At 46.7% G+C, this 15,675-nt stretch overlaps 1 protein-coding gene across 4 annotated transcripts in view; it reads right to left on the bottom strand.

Annotated features, from left to right (window-relative positions):
* FGF1 (fibroblast growth factor 1) overlaps nucleotides 1-15,248 on the bottom strand; it is a 90,840-nt gene extending 75,592 nt beyond the window's left edge. For 2 of the 4 annotated variants that reach the window (XM_057732299.1, XM_057732336.1), the window contains exons 1-2: nucleotides 14,853-14,870; nucleotides 4,127-4,283 (exon numbers count right to left, since the gene is read on the bottom strand). The gene's annotated coding sequence lies outside the window, so the exon portion shown is untranslated. Of the gene's footprint in view, nucleotides 1-3,549; nucleotides 3,556-4,126; nucleotides 4,447-14,852 lie in introns of those variants that run through there. The other 2 variants (XM_057732315.1, XM_057732305.1) reach the window with 2 other exon arrangements.
* Nucleotides 15,249-15,675: the final 427 nt, after the last annotated feature.

The raw sequence follows: 15,675 nt of genomic DNA, 5'->3' as shown, positions 1-15,675 counted from the left end.
GAACTCAGTACGCAGTAGGTGGGCTGTCACTGTTATTACCAGCAGTGGAGGTCTAGCCTAAGAAAAGTGGTGGTTCAGAAAGAAGGCCGTGACCCAAAAGAGGCTCATCCCTGCGGATTCAGGCCACACGACTCCGTTCTCATTAACAGCAGTGAAGACAAGGGAACAAGAGCAATGGTCAGCCTGGGGCTTCTTCAGCTGTGACCTGTGGACCAAAGGCATCAGAACCAGCTGGGCCCCACAGAGGACATGCAGGACCGTGGGCCCCTCCTGAACCCACTATATCAGGACTTACATGGTAGGTCCCAGGAACCCAATGTTTAAAAAATTTTTTTAATTAACTTACTTTTTGAAGTATGGTTGATTTATAATGTGTTAATTTCTGCTGTACAGCAGAGTGATTCAGTTATACATCTATATACATTTTAAAAACATTCGTTTCCATCACGGTTTATCACAAGGTGTTGAATACAGTTCCCTATGCTATATAGTAGGACCTTGTGTATCCATTCTGTACGTAACAGTTTGCATCTGCTAATCCCAAATTCCCACTCCATCCCTCCCCCGTTTCCCCCTGGCAACCACAAGTCTGTTCTCTGTGAACCTGATGTTTTAAACAAGCTCCCGTGTGATTCTCACGCATGTTAAATTTTGAAAACACCTGGGCCAGACCACAGGTTATAGAGAGGCAAAGATGAGTCTTGGCCATCAGTAACCCCCACATCTACACAGCCCTGGTGCAAGGGATGCACGCCCCTCACACCCGTTCCTATCGCCAGCATTCCTTGAGTGAATTCAGAGAGGTGGGCTTGAGCAGTTATGCATAAAACAAATCTCTGTGTGTCATGTTTTAAACATTCAGGTTAGAGAGATTGCATTGGCAAATCAAGCCTTGTACATCACTATAGACTTCACTGCGCCCAGATGCTGTGTTCTGAATTGCCCGTACCTCCTCTTTCCATGGCTGGAGTCACCTAGTCTTGACCTTGGGCTTAGCTCAAGATGACTTCTGACCTTAGGCTGGAGGGGTGTCAGGAGTCCTGGCCCAGCACCCTTGCTGTGTCCCTGTCTCTGTTGTTAGGCACCATTTCCTCTCTTCTTGGGCACCGTCCACTGCCTGCTGCAGGAAAGCCTGAGGCCCACCTTGTCCCCCAAGGCCGGCATTCATGTCTTGTTCCCAAACACCCAGACCCAAAGGGCATGGGTCCTCAAGGCTGAGATTCTGTTGCCAGGCCAGTCTAGGGTCCTGCCATCTCTTGGCAGAGCTTCTAAATCCTGGCCCACTTTCCAGGGCCTTCACAGTTCATTTGTTGCTGAAGTCTGTTTATCACCAAATTCCACCTGCCTGCCAGGGCACCTCCAATGATCCCCCAAAACGTAAACGGCACACCAGTTAGGAGCACAGCCTGGCTGTAAGCTTGGCTCTGCCACTTGGTAACTGTGTGACCGTAGGCAAATGGCTCAGCCCACCGAGCTCAGTTCCTGCAGCCGTGACAGCCCTGCTTCACAGGATCACACACGTAAGTCCGGCGAGCTCACACACATAAAGTCAAGCACAGTGCCTGGCTCACATAAGGGCTCAAGAAACACTGGCCACAAGCACGGAAGCGCCTCTATTCTGAAAGCTCAGAAGCAAGCAAAACTCCACGCCAAGCAAAAGCATCTCCATGCTGCCCAGAAGGTGGCACTGGTGGTCACTCAGAGTCACTTTGGACCTTGGAACAAACAAACTTTTGAGCAGCCTTTTCAGGACTCACCTTTCAATAAGAATAATAATAACAACTACTTAGGTTTTACTCATCATAAACCAGGCACTTAGCTAAGAGCATTACTCATTTGATCCTTTCAATAAATAAGGCTGGTACTTTATTACCCCATTTCACAGATGAGGAGACTGAGGCACAAGGTCACAGGACTAGTAAGTGTCAGAGTCCGAATTGGAACCCCAGATTCTTCCTGGCTGCAGAATCTATGCACTTAACCACTATTCTGCTGCTTCTCTTAAGTTGTGACATTTAGGAATCAAAATAATTACTACTCCCTCCCTCCCTCTTCTGCTGTAGACCACTGGACCAGATGCTTGTCCTTGTTCCTCTGCCTTGGACTCCTTTACCTCCCAACTGAGTTGGACATCCTGTCAGCCCAGCTTCATTCTCTGTTACCTGCCCACCGGGTAAGTCCCACCTTTCTTTATTGTTGATTGCCGGTATCTGATGAATTTGAGAAGTGAATCGTTTCTTAAGGAAAAACAATCATTCACTTACAATTTATGTGTCCTGGAAAGTTATTAGATTTACCTAAAACAGGGTGTGTCTGTAGCATGAATGATTGCAGATTATTTTTCCAGTAGCTTAAACCAAGGAGAATTGCATTAGCCAAGTGACGCTTCTTTGATGAAGTGGGAGGGGTGTGTCTCCCCTCTGTACGGTCCCTGACTGCTGGAAGCTGGCACAGCGGGGCCGGCAGTTCCATGACCCATAATAGTTTATTCAGGGTCCACAGAATGCACGTCAGCAGAGTGAGCGAGTACATCTCTGTCCTGGCATCAGACATCCCTTTGCTAGGTGTAGATGGGATGCTTGGATGTCTGTCCACCATCACCAAGGAAATATCGTCATCAGAGTTGGTGCTACCTGTCTGTGAAATCAAACCATGTAATGAACTGGATACTGCTTCCTTAAATCCTTTTTGGAACCTGGCAAGCCATGTATGTGTATGTGCACACTAGATTTGGGAGGAAGTTTACAAGTAATTCAGTGTCTTGTCCCTTAATTTTTTTGTGTATTAACTTTCCTTTTTATGAAGTACTGCATTTGCAAATCCATTTCCTCCTGCTAAAAAGAGAGGAATCAACAGAAGACAGTCTCCCTGGGTCTGCCTGCTGCCCAAAGCAGCAGATCTGGTGACTTTGCCTTCAGATACATGATCTCAAAAGGGGAATTTCCTTGGAAGCCCTCAATGACCAACACAAAGAAAACAAAGGGAGGTTGTGACTGTGAATCATAGTCTCCACCAAAATCCACTTCATTCATCCACACAGCCCCGGGAAGCAGCTCGCCAGCCCTTTGCGAGACACCACTCGGCAAAGCTGATTTCTCTCCATTTGCCACCCCTGGGCTGGCTCACCCTCCCTCAGAGCCTGGTTCGCCCTCTGCCCGGATGCTTGCATCTACCCCCTGGTGTTCACGGAGCTAAATCATGGACCATTGCATCCCTATAGTGAATGAAAGGGAACGTGCCAGCCACCAAAGCAGGAAAGGGGGTGGATTGTAACAGCTGGAGAGAGCACAGAGCGCTTGCGTCTGCTGAGGCACAGAGTGAGCTCTTGCTCTTGACAGGCGAGATGGGTGGGTGCCCTCTCGGGTCGCTGAAAAGTGGGTCCTTGATTAAATGCCTTAAGTTCCCACTCCAGTACCTGGAGGTCTGAAGTTTTCGAGCGCTCCCTCTAGAAGCCTTGCATACCTTCGGCATGTAATAGTGACGTGGGTATGGATAGCATCAGTGCCAGAGAATGTGCCCAGCGGCTAACCATTCTTGTTCTTTCTCTACCGCTGCCTCTCTGGAGGGGCACGGAAATGAGGATGTGATTTTCAAAGATCAGAAGTACGGTAAGAAATAATCCAGGTGACCGGTGAAGGCATCAGAATCCCACCCTCTCAGACACGCTCATATAATCTTACATTTCAGCCCAACCTTTATATCAAAAGGTTGACCAAATCTAAGGTGCCCACCCAGTAGACAGGATTTCTAGGCAGCTAAATTTCCAGGCTACCTGAGAGGGTGAGTGTGACAAGCATGATGATACCAGCCAGACTCATGAAGGCCACAGCGTCCTGCGGAACCACAAAGGCTTCAGTGAGAGCCCTCCACCCGCTCCAGTCCTCCTGGCCTGGCGGTGAGGGGGTAAAGATAAAGGAGGCGGCGTGTGCATGCCTCTTCACACAGTCTCTGCACCCCAGGTGCTATTTTACATGTCTGTGCTGTCAGCCAGCCTTCTTTTTTTCCCAAGCAGCCTTATAGTTGCACTCGGACACACTATACACACACACACCAACACACTCCACCTCAGCTCTGGATGTACTGTAACCTGCTCTCTGCTCTCCAGAATAGAAACCCTGCTTCTTACCTGAACAGCTTGCAGGCTGAGGGCTGCTCCTCTCTCTGGTCGAAGGGGAAGGGGATCCACTGGGTCTCGTCCGCTCTGTGTTGTCACTGTCACCGCACTGCAGCTGCTTCCCCGGCAGCCCCAAGCCGGCTCTCTGAACCTCCTGGCGACTGCAGCTCTGTGTGGGGAGAGGGGACGGGCCGTGGCATGTACATCAGGTTGCTGGTCCGCCTCCAGACACCATGCCACAGAGCCGGCTCCCAGTCCCGCAGGGCTGTGTGGGAAGCAGGGAGGCAGGCGGGGGGCTGAGAATGCAGCCTCTAGGTCTCTCTCTGGCCTCGTTGATCAGCAGAGGGGACCTGCCTTTAGACAGCTGCCCGCAGGGATGCACACGGAGCGCTAAGGGCCCCCAGCCCTGGGTAGCCGGGAGCAGGCACAGGGACACAGAGCTAGTGGCCAGCGGGGAAGGGAGGCAGAGACAACAGACAGCAGCGGCAGCTCTCCTGGGTGTTATTTTAGCGTGGTTTGTCTTGGGGCAAATGGCTGAGCCTAATGGACTACTAGCCCGTCTGAGCAGATTCCTGTTTATTTTGAGGCCTCAGTTGGCAGGGAAACAGCAGGTCGCGGCTCGGAGACACTCCTCTGCCATCAGAAGGCTGCTGGATGAAAGGGAATCCTTTTCTGTGCTGGCATCTGGCATCCCTGCACAGGGTGTAGATGTCTGTGTGTGGCAGTGTGTGTGCGTGTGTGTGTCTGTCTGTCTGTCTGTGTGTCTCTCTGTCTGTGCCGTTCGCATTTTGCAAAGCCACTCAAGGCAATGGCCATGTAGCTTAGGGCTGGGGAGCGACTGCAGAGAGAATATTCCTGCCCTTCCTCACCAGTGGTCAGGCCTGTCCCTGCTGAACTAGGCGAATCAGCAGGTGGGGGTTTCTTCAGTGGACCGCAGGCATCATCTTTGTGCCCCTGGCCAGGATGGGGCGAGGAAAAGGGGAAGCTACCTGCACAAGTAACTCTTTGGGTACAAGGTGAGGCATGAAGATGGACTGAAAGGATACGGCTCAGGAGGTGTCTTTGAAGAGACCAAATGGAAACGTGATTAATAGTTTCCTGTAATTAATGAAGAGTCCTACCTCCTTATGCAGGCATTTGAGCCTGGGAGGTGTCACAGTGTGTGTGTGCGTATGTGTGTGTGTGCGTATGTGTGTGTGTGCGTGTGCAAGCCTGCCCACCTGGTGATTCAGATAGGAGGTACAAATTGACCTGTTGGAACTAGAAATATGCTCACTTGTTTCTCCCTCCTTTGGGAAGGTGGGGGTGGAAAACTGTTCTCCAAACTCAGCAGGGAGTAGTCAGGGAGCCTTCATGTGCCTCTGAAGGGACAAGCTCAGAGACGCTCGCCTCCTGTGACAGAGATCTAGAGGCATAGACATCACATAGCTCCCCTAAAAAGGACTTGAGAGGTACAGAAAGCGTTGATTTCTCCAGAGTTTAATCATGGGAATCTCCATGAACTGCCACTTCCCCATACTCAAAGGTCCTAATAATTTGCTTGTAAAAAAAATGGTAATCTTCTCGAGCATCTTCACAATTCCAAAGGATTTTCTGAATCACAGATGAAAATATTTTGGACAGTCATCTTCTCAATATTGGAGAATTGCTTTACTACACCCAAGGTGCCTGTGAACTGTTTTTAACCACATGGAATGATAGGTTGTAAAGTTAGGAAACACCTAAAAATGCTGAGGACAGAGATATGGCTCAGCGTCTCACCCAGGTTGCCCCGCTAGTTACTACATCCTCATCGGGTCTGAAACCTGGCCTCCCGCCTCAGGCTCGCACCCTTGAACCTGCCCACAGCATGCTGTTGACCATTCCTGGGCCGCTCAGCATCTCAGGGCTCCAACTCCCTCCCTCCTGAAGGAGATTCATGGGACTTTCCTAACCACATCTTCCCCCAAAGCCGACAGGATTATGGTGACAATCAAATATACCCAAGTGTGTGACAACACCCTAAACACCAGTAATGCAAGTGTAAGTCATTATTTAAGTGTTATTTCTCTATTACATCTAGCTGTGAAATGCTGTTAAAAAAAAAAGAGCCCCAAACCCACACAGTTCTTAGGCAAATACAATCCCTAGCTACTGATATCAACCAGTTTCTTTATTATACATCAGGTGCTGTTCTGCAGTGTTCCCGTCCAAATACTGGGAACTGATTCCTCAGTTCCTGAAAGTACTTACTGTAATATAATTCTCCTCAAGATTGAATTTTCTTAATGTTTTGGTTTAACATCCCTCAAGTTCCATATTTATTTCAACTTCCATGTCCAATGTCTAGATTTATCTTTTTTTAAAATTTATTTTATTGAAGTATAGTTGATTTACAATGTTGGGTTAATTTCTGTTGTGCAGCATGATGATTCAGTTATACATATAAATACATTCTTTTTTACATTCCTTTCCATTATGGTTTATTACAGGATATTGAATATAGTTCCCTATGCTATACAGTAGCACCTTGTTGTTTATCCATTCTTTATGTAATAGTTTGCATCTGCTAATCCCAAACTCCCAATCTAGCCACTCCTCCACCTCCCCTCCCCCATAGCAACCACAGGTCTGTTCTCTATGTCTGTGAGTCTGTTCCTGTTTCACAGATAGGTTCATTTGTGTCATATTTTAGATTCCACATATAAGTGAAATCATGTATTTGTCTTTCTCTTTCTGACTTATTTCACTTAATATGATCATCTCTAGGCCCATCCATGTTGCTGAAAATGGCATCATTTCATTCTTTGTTTATGGCTGAGTAGTATTCCATTTACTCTTAGTCTCGTAGTGATGAATCCATGTCTCGTCACCAGTAATGATTCACTTTAAGAAAATTTCACCTTCCTTAGATTATCGGTCCAAATTTTGGTTGCAGATATCCAAACACTTATGTTTACACTCTTCCAAGAGTTGTTTCAGTACGCATCTCACACAAACTTTTTGAAACCTAAGTCTATCGTGGATTACTTCATTTTGAGGTGTTAAAGCATCCTCCCTATAGTCCTGACCTGAAAGCTTGTTGACAGATGGACAAAGTGTATTGAAAAGCAAGGAGATTATGTTAAAAAATGATGTATTTGTCTTTTCTAAAAGTTAATTATAATAAATTCTACACCCAGAGTGTGGATAATTTTTGACTCACCCGTATATACCACATCTAGATTTATCTTTTAAATACTATATGTTCAGAGGCTTGGAGTCACAAAACATGATAATGTTAATACTTCCTGGCCCCTCTGTTATTTAGCATGGGAAGGGATGGGAGGTTTCCTAGTTTAAAAGTCTGGCCTCAGAATAGCCCACCAGCTCTGGGCTAGGAAGTAGTCGATGGAAATAATAGCTGCCGAAGCAGCTTATTAAGCATTTGCGAGACGCTAGATCCTATAGAGAGTATGTAACAGAAGCCATATCTTCCCTCAAAGCTTTTAGACCACTTTTAAAGCCATTAAAACCACTTAAGGTTTTAAAGTGATTAAAACTTTATATGTGTGCTTACTAGCGCTGCAGAGGGTAGATCTGAGAAAGGAAGAAAATGACAGATTTGGAGGACCAGCAGAAGTCCTAGTAGAAGCCCAGTAGGTTTATCCACAGAGTCAGCCATGTCTAGAATCTTGTGGCCGTTGCTGGAGGTGAGATTTTCCCTTCCGTGTCCTAAGAGACTGGCTTACTACCAAGCACTTCGGCAGCTGCTATTACAGAAAGTGGCTCTAAACCTCTTATAAGAACTTTAGAAGGACGAGAAAGGTAGGATGTGGCGTTTCTGTGGTTTTCTCTCATTCTGTGCTCAGCAACTCTGAAAATCAGACATAAAACTCTCACTTTTTAACTGCACCAACATGAAAAAGGAATCAGAGCGTGATAGATTCAGCAGGACTCCAAATGTCCCCAGGAAATAAGTTTTCTTTCTCTCCTGGCATAACACATGAGCCCTGGCTTCTTGTCCTTGAATCTTGAGGCTGACATTCAGTATTTGCTTTAAAATTTCCCCTTCGTTCATCCTGTTTACATAAACGATACAGTTATGTGAAACGCATACCAGACATACTGCATTTTCTTCCTAATCTCATTTGACCTTGTTCGGACTCAACAAATCCTAATCAGCTGACAGGATAAATCAGATGCTGCCTGCCTCTTTCTCCCCCCAGCAAAGTATTTCCTTCTGTTTATGCCCAATCATGCAATTAAATGAAGGGCATGCTGGCCTCCTGGTGAACCAGCTGCCAAGATGACGGAGGGCAGCAATTTGACAAACAGGGCACAGGGAAACACAGCAGACATTCACAGGAAATTGTATTCGTTGCCCAAGGAGACCCGACAGACACATACATCACCAGAGCTACAGGACAGAAACGGGATCCAGAGGTTCTCAAGTGAGAAGGTGCCTTGCTCCAATCCCACTAGAGCCCAAGAACAGAAACGTGTCCCAGTTTGTCAGCCTGGCTCTCAGCGACTTCTGGGGAGGACACTTGGAGAGGGTCACACCCCTGAGAAGTAGGCTTCTTCTTTCTAATATTGGTCACCCATTGCCTAGTGTATATTTTCCTCAATCTCAGCTTTTCAGTTTTTATTTTTTAATATTTTATCTTTAAATAAAAGTAATGCTTTGTGCACATGTTAAAAATGCACAGTGTACAGAGAGGTATAAAATGATCCTCACCAACCCCCTTCTTCCCAAAGATAACCACTATTCACATTTTTTCTGGATCCTTTGAGGGACAAAAATGTTTTTGTACACCTGAATGTGTGTATGCTTAAAAGCAGTTTACTAGGCACAGTGTCCTGCATTGTTTGTTTTTCACTTAATAATAGATCTTTGCACATTGGTCTGGTCCATCCAAGTGCCAGTACTCCTTGCCTGGATTATTGCATTATTTCCTTGCTGACTTCCCTGGTTCTACCCTTACCTTCTATAGTTCATTCCAGAGACATCCTGCTAAATGGTAAATCAGATCGTGTTTCTATTTGGTCAAAACTGCCCAGTGCTTTTCTCAGGCACTAAGAACAAAAGCTAAGCTTGTTATCACCACCTGCCTCTCCAAATCCATCCCCAATGCATTCCTAATTCTCACTGTGCTCTAGCCTCACTGCTCCTCATACAGGCCAAGCATGGTCCTACCCCAGGCCCTTTGCACTTACTGTCCCCTCTGCCTGAAGTATATGCACTTCTTTTCTGCCCCTTGATTCTTCACATGGCTGGCCTTTCCTTATCATTCTGGTCTCATTTCAGACCCTTGTCCCTGACCACTTGTTCTAAATCAGCCCCTCATAGATCTTTTTCTTCATAGATCTTATTACTATCTGAGAATTACCACGTTCAGCTATTTGTCTACTTATATGTTGTCTGTCTCCTCCTACCACACACACTGGAATGTAAAGTCCATGAGGAGAGCAGGGATTTTATCTGTCTTTTCACCCTTATATTCCCAGTACTTGGACCGATGGTTCTCAAACTTGAATGTGCATCAGAATCATAGATGACTGGAGCCCGACTCCAGAGTTTCTTATTCAGTAGGTCTGGAGTGGGCCTGGGAATTTGCATGTCTAACAGGTTCCCAGGTGATACTGATGCTGCTGGTCCACGGACCAGACTTTGAGAACCACCAGTCTAGACAGTGCCTGGCATACAATGGGTGCTGCTTATACATGTATTATGTGAACACACGGGTCTGCACAGAAGGACCTGCTACTTTCTTTGGAGTGGCAGTTTTATTTTCACTTTATCATTTATTTATATTTATTGGACTTAAACATCCTCCAATTCTTTGTGACAGGAGGGCCACAAGTTTTGTCAGCCGAAATGATGTATCCGCTGCATTGGTTTGTCGGCAGAGGATTAGAAACCTAAAGTGTTAACAGGCCCCGGGGAGCTAGTGAGAGGCACCCCTCATTCTCTGCCTCAGCAGCACATCGAAGCCAGAGCGGTGGGATTCTCCTTTGACATGTGACAGAGAACTTTCCCCACGGGTAACCTCTCAGGCCTTCCCCGTAAGCGCTTCACAACGGTCCTCTGGACTTGGATTAGGCCTTGGTGTGTTAGAATGTGTACCCCCCCCACACACACACACTTTTTCATACTGAGTTTCAGGAAGTTACAAGACGCCCCAAGTCCATTTTAATCTCAAATTGAAAAACTCCTGATCTATTCTCCAGCTTTCCATTTGGCAAAACAAATAAAAACAACCTGGCCCTCCAGTTTGTTGTTTAAATTCCCAGTGAATAAGTTTAGAGGTAATAAGACAAGCCTTAGAGGACAACATTAGAGAAAAGCATTAGAGGAAATCATTAGGTAATAAGATTTACCATGTTAGGACGGGTAATGCTTTTTGAAGCATGATTTGAAACCCAGAAACGAAATTAAAATAGACTGACTCCATAAAATTGGAAATGATCTGTACAAGAAAAAGGGGGAAAGATCTTCCCGGTTTAGACTCTGGGGAGAAATCTATGGATCATATCTTTCCCATCGATATTCTTTCCACTTGAATTGTCTGGGTGGCCTGTGGCCAAGCTCAGTGGGATGAGACATAAACTTATCAGAGCAGACGGGGTAAGACCACATCCTTCAGCAAAGCCCTGTCACTGGGTTCATTATTTCATTAGCCATGGTTTGGGGGTTTTTTGAGCAACTTTATTGAGATATAATTCATATGCCATGCAGTTCTCTTCCATTTAAAGTATACAGTTGTGGTTTTAGTATATTCACAAAGTTGTGCAACCATCACCACTGTCTAATTTAGAACTTTTTTTATCATCCCCAAAAGAAACCCCATACCCATTAGCAATCATTCCTCATCTCCCTTTCCCGCCAGGCGTAGGCAACCACCAGTCTACTTTCTGTCTCTATAGACTTGCCCATTCTGGCCATTTCATATAAATGGGATCATACCGTATAGGTTTGTTTTCCTTAAAAAGCATAATGTCTTTAAGGTTCATCCGTATTATAGTTTGATCCCTATTAATCAGAACGTCATTCCTTTTTATTGCTGAATAATATTTCACTGTGTGGATATGCCACATTTTATTTGTTCATCAGTTAGTGGACATTTGACTTGTTTCCTCTGTTTAGATATCGTGAGTAATGGTGCTGGTGAACATTTGTGTTGTATGCAAGTTTTTGTGTGAATATGTATTTTTATTTCTATTGGGTCTAGTGGTGGTTTTTCTCTTCAGTGTTTACCCAAGGCATTTTACTTAGCCTGTATGATTCTTTTGGTTTTAGTTTTGTTCTCTCATGACCGCATGGGGAAACAAGCAGGCTTGGATCCTGAAGACCTCAGAGCTCCTCTGCCTGGAGTCTGGTCCCCTCCCTGCTTCTGCGTAAGTGGGGACGTGACTCCATCTCACTGTGCCTCACTTGTGGGGACGCCAGCTCTCTGACTCTCTCAGGGATACCGTGAGGATTAATGACATAAGCACAATAGGACCTTCTCTTGAGAAGATGCTGACCCACGGGAGTAGGTTCACGTGCATCAGAGAAACAAGAGACCCTCAGACCAAGGGCTTCCCAGGACCACAGGTGACTGCACCAGCCAAGAGGCCAGTGGCTGCATGCAGAGGCACAGATGGTATAGAAATGCTGTTTACTTAAGATTTGGGTTTCCTCTGAGATCTGAATTTGGTGAATTTGGTTGCTTTCCAAATCCTGCAAGCTGCCATCCAAGGGAGGCCCCTGGCCTTATCACCCTGTTCAGGGGTCAGGAGAAAGGTCAGGGCCATGCCTAGGGATGGACAGCCCACAAGCAAACAGATTCTAAAGCCCACCCTCCAGCTAATGTTCCCCAAAGACCACTCTAATCAAAGGCCTCATTTAATCAAAAAGCACCTTGCTCTCTGCAGAGCCCCAGAGGTACTTCCTTTTGTGAAATTTCCATGCCCCTGACCTTCTTGTTGGCTCTGGGTAGGGGTGTGACCCCTCACCCCTGGATACAGTCTAATAAGGATCCCCCCCCACTCCATAGAGGCACTGGGAACCCAGAGGGGCCTAAGATATCTGAGCTTGTTCATGCTCTCTGACCAGTCATCCATGTCCCTCGCTCTTTAGAATCAGGCAGGAGAAAATGCCACTGATAAGCAGGTAAATGAAGAATTTAAGAGGAAAGGAGATGGCAGGCTTGCCTGGGTTCTAACTCCCAGGCTGCCACTTACTAGCTGTCTGATCTAGGACAAGTGACTAAGTTCTCTGAGACTCAATTTCCCCATCTGTGAAATGGGGATAATAGTGGTATTTACCTCATAGGGTCACCTGAGATGGATTACCTGAGATGATGCCTGGGCTCTAGTATACATTCAAAGCTCCATCAATGTTTGCTGCAGTTATTATATTACTTATAAAATCAGAATTAAGAAGTCATGGATATACTTATTCACTTATAAAATACATAAGTACAGCATGGTGACTACGTTAATACTGTATTGCACATTCAAAAATGGCTAAGAGAATAGATCTTAAAAGTGCTAATCACAAGAAAAAGCAACTTTTGTAGCTATGTATGGTGATGGATATTAACTAGACATTATGGTGATCATTTCACAATATATACAAATATCAAATCAAACAGGCGTAATATAGAAAGTTAATCAGAAACTTTGAAAAAAATCTGGGAACCAAAGGAGCAGGAAAAGAGAAGCAGACATAAGCTTAAAGTCTTTTCTTATTTGTGGAGGAAACATAAATGCTATTTAATTTTGATGCCTACAGAGAAACTTAGGTTCAAATGAAAGGATGACCTGGCTCCAGGAACTGAAACAAAATCAAAATTAAGAACCTCAAGTAACCTAGCTATCCTCTCTAAGCTATTTAGGGAGGCTGTTTTTATTTGCATGTGTTTTTTAATTCGCTGGAAGCCCCCGGTGTGTGTTAAACACCACGGGGAGGGCTGGGGATGAAACTTAATTCTCCCAGGAATGTAACATTCAAGTCGGGAGAGAAACCAGGGTACCTGCAGTTCTTAAAGAGCAGGTAAGCAGCGAGCTGTGATGCTGAGGGGCAGTGCCGTCCGGCTCGCAGAGGGAGAGAGCAGAGAGGCTGGATGGGCCAGAGGAAGCCTTGGAGTCAGGCCCTTGAAAGGCAAGATGGGTTCGCATCCGCAGAGCAGAGGGAGGCAGAAGTGGGCAGGGGTGGGTGAGGCGAAGGGGAGACCCACGTGAGCGCAGGCAGGTTGGGGGCCCAGTGGGTCTGGGCATGGTGGGCGACTGAGCCAGAGACAAGCTTTCTGGTGTCTTTCCCACTCTCAGGGGTCCCTAGGGATGATATCCCATGGGGTCTTTTAGATCCCTGTTCTGCTAATAATTATCCTTTCTATGAGACTAATACATTTTTGTGGACTATAAGAGGGAGGAAAGAGGAGGGGCTATGTTGGAGGAGCTTTGGCTCTTAATCTAGACGATCACAAAAAAAGCAGTACAAAGTGACAACCAATGACCTTGGCCATCCTGCATCCAGCCCCCTTGATTGTCTTTGGGGATCCAGCCTTTCAGTGCTTCCAGGCCATGTGGTTTTGGGTGGGGATGACTATACCCCCCATGGCAGGGGTGGCAGAGTACCCACACTGGTTCAGCGAAATATGACCCTGAGAACAGTAGACCTGTTGGGAAAGGGAAGCACCCGTTCTTGTAGGGCGGCTCTGCCAGGGGGATGTCAGCCCCTAGCTGCTGGCAGCCGTCTTGCCAACAGGAGGGGTGAGTCTACCTGGGAATAGAATGACACAGGGATGCAAAGCAAGAAATGGTGAGAGACAGATTCAGGATACCGTCATCTGGGCGCCTGGATCGCACCATGCCAAAACCCTGGCCGTTTCAGTTACATGAGGGTAACATCCCCCCCCCCCCCGTTTTTTTGTCTGCGTCCCTTCAAGCTGGATTTCAGTCCATTGTCACTAAAAGAATCGTGACTTATTCAAGGAGCTATCTTGTTCCCACCAGCATTTTGTTGGCTTACCCTTAGCATAGATATTTGTCGTCCTGAGCCGAGGGGTAGTGTGTGTCAAGGAATAATGGTATGTGTGTGCAAGTGATGGAGACATCTAGCTGTACCCCCAGATAGGCACAGGTGCGTGTCATGTGCTTGGGAGGAAAACCCAAGACTCTGCGAAACATCTTCCTGGCCCCTTGACTCTGCTTACAGAGCGGTTCCCCCCACACGCTTGATTTTACTCCTCTCGCTCTCACCCAAAAAAAGAGCTCTTGGATCTGTTAAGTATATTTTGCAGGGTTCCAAGATGTCAGGAAGAGGTAAGGAAGGGGGTGAGGGGAAAGGAAGTTCTGCAGGTGCCATTTGTGTTTTCTCCTTTTGCCCAATTACAAGAAATCAGCTGGCATCCTTTTGTTTCTTTCCTATTTGATGCAGAGCTTTTTAAAAACTAAGCATTAACATTACTGTAATGGGATTTGTCTGATGATTTTCTGGGAAATGTCTCCTTGGATCTCAGCAAAGATAATTCACTCCATAGGAACCCTTTCCTGCTTCCCTGCTAAGAATTAGACTCACCCAGTTCTTTCAGGAAGCAAGCTGGCCTCCGAATGAGAGAAGGGAGTACAGGAATGTTTCAGTCGAGCATCCATCACATAGACTCAAGCCTGCTATCGACTCAGATCAGGGAGACGGGGGTGGGGGAGAGCGTTCGTGCAGAGTGCAAGCCTGAAGCCAAGCAGAAAGTCCACAGCAATCGGAGCCCCCTGGAGAAACGGATGCACTCACCTCTGTACTTTGGCTCTGGGGCACTGTCTTTCTGGGGTGACGGCAGCTGCGGCAGCCTACAGCGTCTACACTGTCCTATCAGGACCGCTGCAGGCAGGCCGCCTCGGGAGGAAGGGAGTTCCCATCCTCCATCAGAAGGGAGTGGCCTTCACCAAATGAGGCGATGCCCTTATTCCCCTGGAGTCTGGGCTGTTGGATCTGCTTGTCCTCTCTCTCCTGCTCCCTCTCTGGTGTGTATGGAGCTCAGGGGAGCCCCCCAGAGAAGGGCTGTGTGCAGACCACACACCACACCCGTCCTGATCTAGGTTGTTTCCGCAGCCTTAGGGAGCCTGGGGAGGGAGGCAGTGGAGTGTGTCAAGAGGCCACCCTCTTGGGGCCCCTGCCAGTGCGGCTGGTGCACCCACAGAAAGCCCGGGGACAAGCACTTGCGTATTTATTTCTCCCCCTCTCATGTGATCTTATTTTTGGACCAAACACAAAAGCTATTTGGGGGCTGGACAGCTGCCAGGTGAAAGGACAGTTATCTCCTCCAAGTTGTCTCCATGCCTTTCTCTGAACTAGTCCCTGTTACCTGTCCCCATGTAAGACAGAAGGAGGGGAGGAGGGCTTGCTCCAAACCTTACTTTTAACATATCCGAGCTATTAGTCCAAATTACTAACTTTATTTCAACCAGTCCATCCCCACCCTTTGAGATTTCACAGAGGATTGATCTAATGAACAAAGTCACTGCTTTTGTGTCTGAAGCTGGTGGGCATGTCCTACAGTCAACACACACCTGGACGTCATCTACACACTATTGTAGACACTGAGACCCTCTTACCA

Source organism: Hippopotamus amphibius, chromosome 1 (genome assembly GCF_030028045.1).
Source record: "Hippopotamus amphibius kiboko isolate mHipAmp2 chromosome 1, mHipAmp2.hap2, whole genome shotgun sequence".
Taxonomy (NCBI): domain Eukaryota; kingdom Metazoa; phylum Chordata; class Mammalia; order Artiodactyla; family Hippopotamidae; genus Hippopotamus; species Hippopotamus amphibius.
This window is presented reverse-complemented; position numbering and strand designations above follow the sequence as displayed.